The sequence below is a fragment of the Sarcophilus harrisii genome, chromosome 2, assembly GCF_902635505.1.
Source record: "Sarcophilus harrisii chromosome 2, mSarHar1.11, whole genome shotgun sequence".
NCBI classification, from domain to species: Eukaryota; Metazoa; Chordata; class Mammalia; order Dasyuromorphia; family Dasyuridae; genus Sarcophilus; species Sarcophilus harrisii.
Window position 1 is genome coordinate 200,009,193 of NC_045427.1, and position 10,511 is coordinate 200,019,703.

General features: G+C 35.5%; 1 pseudogene; it reads right to left on the reverse strand.

Annotated features, from left to right (window-relative positions):
- The window catches only part of LOC100915732, a 50,217-nt pseudogene extending 39,916 nt beyond the window's left edge, over window positions 1–10,301 (reverse strand).
- Between the last annotated feature and the right edge of the window lie 210 nt (window positions 10,302–10,511).

The following is a 10,511-nucleotide window of genomic DNA, read 5'->3' on the forward strand; positions in this document are numbered from 1 at the left end:
ATGTTGGCATTAGGAATAAGAAAAGAAAAATAAATTTAAGAATTAGAATAGGCAATGAGGAAATAAAACTATTACTCTTTGCAGATGATATGATGACATACTTAAAAGAATCCTAGAAAATCATACTGAAATGTACTGGAAACAATAACAGCTTTAGTAAAATTGCAGGATATAAAATATAATCACACAAATCATCAGCATTTCTATATATTACTGACAAAGCCCATTAGCAAGACAGAAAGAGAAATTCCCTTTAAAATAACCATGGAGAAAATAAAATATTTGGATGTCTCCCTGCCAAGACAAACCCAAGAGCTATATGAAGAGAAATACAAAGCAGTTCTCACTGAATTAAAGTCAGATTTAAACAATTGGAAAGATATTAATTATTAATGGGTAGGCTGACCTAATATAATAATAATGAGAATTCTGCATAAATTGGTCTACTTGTTCAGTGCAATACCAACCAATTTGCCAAAACATTATTTTATAGAACTAGAAAATATAATAACAAAATTCATCTAGAAGAACAAAAGATCAAGAATTTCAAGGGAATGAATGAAAAAAAATACAAAGGATGGTGGCTTAGCAGTATCAAACTTAAAACTGTATTATGAAGCAGCAGTCATCAAAACCATTTGATACTGCCTAAGAAATAGAGTGGTGAGTCAGTGAATAGGTTGAATACACATGACACAATAATCAAGGCCTGTATAAATCTAATATTTGATAAGCCCCAAACTACAACTTCTGGAATAAGAACTCACTACTTGAAAAAAATTTCTTGGAAAACTAGAAAATAATATGTTACAAACTCAGCATAGACTATAACAATATAAGGTAAAAATGAGTACATGATTTGGACATAAAGGATGCTCTCTACATTAATACAGCAAGGGATAATTTACTTATCAGATCTTTGGAGAGGGAAGAATTTATAACCAAAGGAGAGCTAGAGAACATTATGAAAGGCAAAATAAACAACTTTGTTTACATTAAATTAAAAAGGTTTTGCGTAGACAAAATCAAGAAAAATGAGGTTAAAAAGAAAGTATGAAGCTGAGGAAAAATGTATAGCCAATGTTGCTGATAAAGTTCTAATTTTTAAAATATATAAAGAACTGTCAAATTTGTGAGAATATAAATCATTTCCCTAGTTGAGAAATGATCAAAAAATATGAACAGACAATTTTCAGATGATTAAATTAAAACTACAATCATGTGAAAAAATTACCTAAATCACCATGAGTTAGAGAAATACAAATTAAAACAACTCTTAGGTACCATCTCACACCTCTTAGATTGACTAAGATGACAGAAAAAGATGATAAATATTGAAGGAGATACAGAAAAATTCATACACTTATGCTTTGCTTGTGGAGTTGTATGATGATTTCAATATTCTGGAAAGAAATCTGGAACTATGTCTAAAGGGCTATTCATCTGTGCATATCCTTTGACCAAGCAGTGCCATTCCTTGGTTTGTATTCCAAGGAAAACATAAAAAAAAAATCACACATACAAAAATTTTTGTAGGAGCTTTTTTATGGAAGCAAAAAATTGGAAAATGAGTAGATGCCCCTCAGTTGGGGAATGGCTGAATAAGTTGTAGTATATGAAGATAATGGTATATTATTGTTCTACAAAAAATGATGAACAAGCTGATTTTTAAAAAGGCCTGGAAAGATTTATACACACTGAAGATGAATGAAATGAGTAGAACCAGGAATACATTGCACACAATAAAAGCAAGAATGTGTGATGATAAACTATGAAAGACTTGGTTCTTAGTGGTTCAATGATCCAAAGGAATCACAATAGACTTTTGACAGAAAATTCAGTCTGTATCCAGAAAAAACAAAACAAAACAAATAAATAAACAAGCAACAACAACAACAACAAAACTACAGGGATTGAATATAAATTGACACATGCTATGTTCACTTTCTTTTCTGTTTTTTTTTCTTCTTTCCCCTGGTTTTTTCCTTTTGCTCTGATGTTTGTCTCACAACATGTTTTATAAAGCAATGTGTATTAAAAATAAATAAAAGAAAGAGGATCTGAAAAAAAAAAGTACTATGGAGATTGTATGCAAATCAACACATCTTATATTCATTTCTTTTTTCTCTTTTTTCCTCTCCCATGGTTTTTACATTTTGCTCTGATTTTCCTCTCCCAACATGACTTAATAGGCAATGTGTATTAAAAATAAATGAAAAAAAACAAATAACAAAAATCAAATTAACAAAACATTTTGAATTCTGGGTAGGATTCAGGTCACTATTTAGGACTTTGTAGGACTTAGTTAAGTTAAAGGACTTAGTTCCTTTCAGATCTCTTTTGTTACATTCTTGGTATCTATGAGGAGAGGAAAAAAAAACATGGATTTACAGCTTAAACGGCTTATAGAATCCTGAGAAGATACTTGATCAATCAGAATTTATTAAGTATTTTACTAGGTACTAAGAATGATCTGGAAGAGATCTATAGAAGGTGCAGAAGAAATGTTCAAATTATTGAATAATAACAATAATTGTGCACACCAACAAGAGCTTATGTTTAAAATTTTATAAGCCAGGCTTCAACAATATATGAAACAAGAAATACCTGAAGAGCAGACTAGTTTTTGAAGAGGCAGAGAAACTGGAGACAAAATTGTCAACTTTTGCTGGTTTAAGAAGAAAGCTGGGGAGTTCTAGAAAAACATATTTTTTTCACTGATTGCATGAAAGTTATTGATTGTATGGATCATCACAAAATCACAAAACATCCACAAAATGGATCAAAATCACAAAATCATCACAAAAAAAATCACAATTTTGTGATCATAAAATCACAAAATATGGCAAGTTCTCAAAGAAATGGAAATACTAAATCGTATTTGTCTCTGAGGAACTTGATATGTGTCAAGAAAACACAATTAGAACTGAACATGGAATCACTGGCTCATATGAAAAGATGCTCCAAGCCATTATTAATCAGAGAAATGCAAATTAAGACAGCTCTGAGATACCACTACACACCTGTCAGACTGGCTAGAATGACAGGGAAAGATAATGTGGAATGTTGGAAGGGATGTGGGAAAACAGGGACACTGATACATTGTTGGTGGAACTGTGAATACATCCAACCATTCTGGAGAGCAATTTGGAACTATGCTCAAAAAATTATCAAACTGTGCATACTCTTTGATCCAGCAGTGTTACTACTGGGCTTATATCCCAAAGAGATCATAAAGAAGGGAAAGGGACCTGTATGTGCACGAATGTGTGTGGCAGGTCTCTTTGTAGTGGCCAGAAACTGGAAACTGAGTGGATGACCATCAATTGGAGAATGGCTGAATAAATTGTGGTATATGAATATTATGGGATATTATTGTTCTGTAAGAAATGAGCAACAGGATGATTTCAGAAAGGCCTGGAGAGACTTACACGAACTGATGCTGAGTGAAATGAGCAAGGCCAAGAGATCATTATATACTTCAACAACAATACCATATGATGACCAATTCTGATGGACCTGGCCATTCTCAGCAAAGAGATGAACCAAATCAGTTCCAAAGGAGCAGTAATGAACTGAACCAGCTATGCCCAGCGAAAGAATTCTGGGAGATGACTAAAAACCATTACATTGAATTCCCAATCCCTATATTTTTGCCCACCTACATTTTTGATTTCCTTCACAGGCTAATTGTACAATATTTCAGAGTCCAATTCTTTTTGTACAGCAAAATAATGGTTTGGTTCTGTATACTTATTGTGTATCTAATTTATATTTTAATATATTTAACATCTACTGGTCATCCTGCCATCTGGGGGAGGGGGTGGGGGGGAGGAGAGAAAAAATTGGAACAAGAGGTTTGGCAATTGTCAATGCTGTGAAGTTACCCATACATATAACCTGTTAATAAAAGGTTATTAAAAAAAAAAGGAATCACTGGCTCAATATGAGAAAAGTAATATGATAAGAATATTGTCATCTTGTTTAATTTATATGCAGACCTATTTAACTTATATGTTATGCAAAATTCCCAGTAGATGAAATCAAAAACTAGAATTAATGCCAGGAGAAACATCAACAATCTTTGGTATACAAACAATACCACTCTGATGGCCAGAAGTGAAAATTAAGAAGCCTCTTGAAGAGAGTAAAGCAAGACAGTTTAAAAGTTGATTTGAAACTTCATTTTAAACAAACAAACAAAAAATATTATATTCTAAGATCTTGGCAACAGTTCCATCATTTCCTGGCAAATTGTTGTTGATTAGTCATTTCAATTGTATTCAAATCTCTGTGACCCCATTTGAGATTTTCTTCATAAAAATATGGAAGTGGTTTGCCATAACCTTCACTAGTTCATTTTACAGATAAGAAACTGAAGCAAACAGGATTGATAGACTTGTCCAGGTTTACATAGCTAGCAAGTAAATACCTGAAGCCATATTTTGAACTCAGATCTGCTTGACTATAGACTCAAGATAGAACACTTGAGTGTTCTATACTTCCTATCTGTCCTTCACTGGCAAAAGATGGAGAAGGAATGAAAGCAGCTTCATATTTTATATTCCTAGGCTCTAAGTCACTTCAGATCATGACTATAGCCATGAAATTGAAAGATACTTGTTTTGGGGAAGAAAAGCTATGGCAAATCTGGATACCTTGTTAAATAAAAGAGTCATCATTTTGCCAACAAAGTACCACATATTCTAAGCTATTCCAGTAGTAACATGTGTTTATGAAAGTTAGATTAGAACTAGAGCTAAGCATCACATAATCAAGACTCTCAAAGTGTGATACTGGAGAGAACTTTTCATAGTCCCTTGGACATCAAAATCAAATAAGTCTACATCTAAAGAAATTAATTAACACCATTCTAAAATCAAACAATGAAGATTAAGCTTAAATATTTTGACCACATAATGAAAAGACAGAATTCATTGCAAAAGACTCTAATGACCTGGAAAACTGAAGGCAAAAAGTAAAGGGAACAGCAGAGGATGAAATAGATAGTGTCATGGAAACAATGAACATGAACTTGGCTATACTTTAAGAGATAGCGGTTAGAGAGATAAAAAGGAATACTGTCCCATAGTATAGGGAGTTGTGAGGAGTCAGACAAGTGAATGACTGAACAGCACCACAAACTCAATGCAGCCAATATTGAATTCATTACCTTTCCCTCATCCAAACTTCCACATTAATGTCAAGGAATTACCATCTACCAAGCCCTCACAATCTAAATGTCATCCTCAACTCCTCACTATCTTTCAACTTTGCTTTTGTTGTATCCAATTCCTTGACAAGGTCAATTGATTTCCTGTTTCCAGCATCTCTAAAGTATGTCCCCATCTCTCCTCTGATACTACCATCACCTTGGGCAAAATCCCTAGCAATCATTTTTTACCTGGAGCATTGCAATTGCCTGCAGGCAGATCTGATTGCTTACATTTGCTCTCTGCTCCAATTCATTGTCAATTCAGTCACCAAAAGTGTTGGTCTGACCAACTTACCCCTGCAATAAATGCCAATGTCTTCCTTTCACCTCTAGAATCAAGTAGAAATTCTTCTGTTCGGAATATAGAATCTTTCATATTTTAATAATCTCTTCTTCTCCCTTCAGTTTTCCTACACTATACATTCACCATTTGAATGTTATTCCTCATTCCAGTTACATCTTTGATCCAAGCATTTTTTCTGGTTGTCTTCTGTGTTTGGAATGTTTTCTCTTCCTAAATGATTTCTCTAGAACCTGACATCTTCCTTATCAGTTGTGAGTTACTTCAAGGCAGAGAGACTGTGTTTTGCCTGACTTCCAATCCCCAGTGCATAACATAGTGCCTGACAAATGATTGGTAACTAATGAATGTTGATTGGTTGATTGATGTGCAACTTCCTTTTCTTTTTAGGCAAATAAGCTCCACCTGTCCCTCTTAAAGCTACCAGTGTTTCTAAATTTCCTTCTATTTTCTTCTCTGCATTAAAAAAAAAACAAAAAAAAACCTCAAGAATCTTCTTTTCTGTCTTTTTATTCCCGATTTATTGGGGAGGGAGGAAAAAGGAAACCATTTGAATAAACATGCATATGAAAATGAAACAAATTCCCGCAATGATTGTCCAAGACTGTATATCTTAGTCTTCATCTTGAGTATAATATCTTTCTGTCAATACATGGTCATCATGTTCCATTATCAATTGTGGCATTGATTAGAGTTCTGAAGTCTAAGTTTCTTTTTACAAATAGTGTAAGTATTTGTGTATTGTATAGAAAAATCTCTCTCTCTCTCTTTTTAATTAGAGGTGAAACTGTGACAAGGGCTATAAAGTTAAACGGTTATTGTGTATCAGTTTTTTTCTTAAAATTTCCCTGTCCCTAGAGAGAAATATGTGCAAATTCCAATTGAGTTTAGGCCTAGTTTTTAACAACATTTCAAAAAGGTTTCAAAATCACATTTTGATTATATATTGAAAATTATTATGAAGATAGGGATAATGGAAGCATGTTTGCTATGTAGCTTATAAGTTATTCATCTCCAGAACTATCATGTTTCCAAATTATTAGCTAATGTAATAAGGTTAATAACTTATTATTAAAAAGATAAGAATTATGTTTTTATATGTGCATGCTTACAGTTGGAAAAACATTACTTTTTCTTTTCTTTTTTGGGTTGTCTAAAAGAATCAGGATCTTATGATTCTGTCATTTTAATTATCTCAAAAATCTTTACAGAAGGCATTATAATATAAGGCTACTCATGGATCAATTTTCAAACCAGATCAAGAAAATATGTAAAAAGAAATGGAAGGATTTTAGACAATATTATTGCTAAAAATAAAGCTGTAAAACATTTCAGCAACTAGCACAGTGCCTTGACTAAGAAAATGTGTCTTTTTTTAAATGAATGGAACTATTAGCCCATAGGTCTATTTGTTTATCTGCATATAAACTATATGGAAATGGTCTATGCACAAACTGAAAGTATGAGAACATGACAAGGAAATAGATATTTTGCAGAAAATTTGGTAATTATCGCAAAAGCATATCTTTGCAGTCTCATGATGTTTGAGAGATGTGGAGGATAATCCTGTATTGACTGGGTTGTCTATTGTTGGCTATTTTTTTGCAAAGCACTTGAATTGGGAGAACTAGATCTGAATCATACCTCAAGCACTCATTAGTTGTAGGATCTCATGGGAATCATTAGCTACTCTGATTCCCAGTTTACACATCTGTAAAATTGGGATAGTTATAGCTGCTAATTCATGATTGTTATAAAGATCAGGTGAGATAATGTTGGAAAGTTTTGTTGTGACTGTTGTGGAATTTCTTAGCTTAGAAATTGTAAGAACCTCCTGGGAAGGAATAAATCAATATGTAAAGCAAGAAAACAAACAACAAAAAATGTTTAGTTAGTATCAGGTAGTAGGCAGTTCCCTGTTGGCTAGGAGATACACACACACACACACACACACACACACACACACACACCCCTTTACACTCTTAAAAGAAGCCTATAAATTGAGTCTGCTCAGTCACTTCTCTTATTTGGGAGGCTTAAAAGTTGGATAATAAAGACAGAATATCAGATGATTTTGGGGGGGGGAAGAATGACATAACTTTGGAGTAACCTTGGGTGTCACCCAATATTATATCTATTCCTTTCTTGCAGTTAATCTCATCAGACCATCCCAGTGGAACTTGAGGTCTCCTCTGAATATCTAGATAGAACTGGAGGTTTAAAATGAGTGAAGTCTTTCTTTTAGATAGACTTAGTCTAAGATCTATCCATAATTAATAATATACAACTTGGTAAGCTACATTTATTTCTTTGAACTATAATGCTAATATTTCTGGGGTGATATTACATTTTAGTGGCTAAATGAAGGATGAGTTGGAATAGCAAGAGGGTTGAAGCAGGAAGACCAACCAGCAGTCTAGTACAACATTATTGCAGCATGAGGTGAGGAGGGCCTACTCTAAAGTGAAAACAGTAAGGCGAAGAGGGCATTTATAATAGGCATTGCAAAGGCAAAAATGACAGACTGACAAAAGATTGGATATGAGGGTGACATATGATGAATCCAGGCTGACTCCTAGGCTGTGATTCTGAGTAGCTAGAAGGATAGTATTGTTTTCTATAATAACTAGGAAGAGTAATAAAAAGATGATGGGTACTGTTAAGAATACCATTTTGGATATAATGCTCATTATATGAGAAGGGAATCAATGATGTTGAAATTTGTAGAGGACTTGAAAAGATTAAGAATTGAGAAAAGGCATTGGATTTAGCAATAAAGAGATCTTTAGTAACTTTAGACAGAATAATTTTAGTGAAATAACAAAGTTGGAAGCTGATCATAAGGGGTTAAAAAAAGAGTGAAGAGAGAACGAGAAGAGAGAGAGAGAGAGAGAATAGAAACACTTATACATAGCCATTTTGAAGAGTTTAACTACAAAGGAAAGAAGACATAAAGGATGATCCTTATTAACTATAAAAAGGATCAAGTTAGGATTTTATCAGGATAAATTATAGAAGGGCATATTTGTGGGCAATTCAAAATGAGTCAGTAGAAAAAGACTGAAAAAGTGAAAGTGGGGATAACTGAGAAGAATCTGCTAAAGAATATGAGATGGGATGAGATTAAGAGGTAAGAAATAAGGCCACTTTCTCATGTAAAATAAGATTAAAGTTGGAGAAAGTGAATTAAAACATCTGAGTGATAGCTGAGGTATACAGTAAAGAGGGAGTCTGCTTATAATACTGAGTGCAGAATCATACTATGACTGAGGTCCCTATTAAATAAATATACTTCAAACTTGAATAAGGGTTTCTCCTCCTCCTCCTCCTCCTCTTTCTTCTATTTCCCTCTTCTCCTTTTCCTCCTTATCTGCCTTTTTAATATTTCTTCCTTTCCCCCCTTCTCTTCTTCCTCCTCTTCTTCCTTCTTATACTGAAGAGTACAGGCTAGCTTCCTGGATCAACCATAGTCAGGATAAATCAAAGTCCTTGGTCTTTAGGGGGAGAAGTGAAGGAGGCAGGCAAGTTGTCACATGACTTGCCAAAGATGTATCCCGGGTTCTGGAATGCGGAGTCTCCAACCTCTCTCCTCCTCTTCCTGCCACCAAGTGACTCTCACTTCTCTCCCTCTTCCCTCCAATCCTTGCTTACAATTATCTTACTATCAAACATTCAGCAACTACCAATTTTGAGGAGAGCCATCATCTAATATATGCTAATAAAGCCATTGTCTCATATCCAATTGGTAGCCTCAAGTACTCTCTTGTCTGATTCAGAGATTCAGCCCTCTACATTTCCTGCTTTCTTTTGTTCTAGAATACAGGGGGTCACGCCCTCCCTGACTTCTCAGGTGAAAACACCAAAGGGAAGTAGGGAGTCAAGTCAGATATTGTTAGTGGGTTTCTGGGCCAAAGAGTCTTACTAGAAACAGGTATACACAAATCCATCAGCTTGGGAGTTATTACACAAGCACATAGAAATAAAGCACAGGCTAGTAGTTATGACTCTCCCCACAGTCAGTGCAGGCTCAATGTGGTGTAACAAATATGAATTTTACATGCCAGTAGTGATATAACAAACAATATGAATCAACATGGTAGGACTTATTATGTGTTAGAGAATCCAATGATTCCTGTAAATGTTGAAGTCCTGCAAATGTTAAAGTCCTGCAACAGTCTCATCATGTGTCAGGGAATCCAGTGATTCCTGAGGTTTTTGAAGTCCTACAAAAATCTCATCATGTCTCAGGGATTTCAGTGATTCCTGAGGGTTTTGAAGTCCTGCATCAGTCTCATCAACAATTTTTGATGTCTAGGGGCGGAGCCAAGATGGCGGAGAAGACACACGCGACTTGCTAAGCTCTTCTCTTACGCTCTTTATCAATATTATATCGAGCCTCAAAAATAGTCTTGACTGCTACAATTCGTAAAGATAAGAAGTAGAACAACTCACCGGCCCAAGAAAATCTGCAGTCTCCCCAAAAAAAGGTTGGTTCCAGGGCCAGGGGGGAGATCAGTGCAGACGGGGAGAGAAATTAGGTTCTGAGGAGAGTCTCAAACCGAAAATGAAAGCACAGATCTCAGCACAAGTGCAGCCCCAACCCGCAGTATGGGGCTTTTCCTTGGGACGGATCCTCACATGGCAGGGAGGACACAGGTTGGGTTTAGCCTCCAATCTGCAGTGGGGAGCCTCAGCTTGCCAAGAGCTTTTCCAGGCCTGATTTGCATTGGCAGAGCACTGGGGCAGAGTCCGGTCTGGTCCTGCGGTCGGGTCGTGGCCCGTCATGCCAATAATCACGTCCCACAAGAGGCCCGGCCTGGGGCAGTGGACACTTTCACTTAGTTCAGCGAGGGCAACGCCAACCCACTCAGCCCTACAACAGTTTGATAGCTCCGCCAGTGCTGAATCCACTTCCTGTTAAGGGAAACCTCACCAGAGCACTCCCATACCTCAGAGCCGGAATCGGTTTCATCGCTCCCGTCTTCAGAGGAAGGT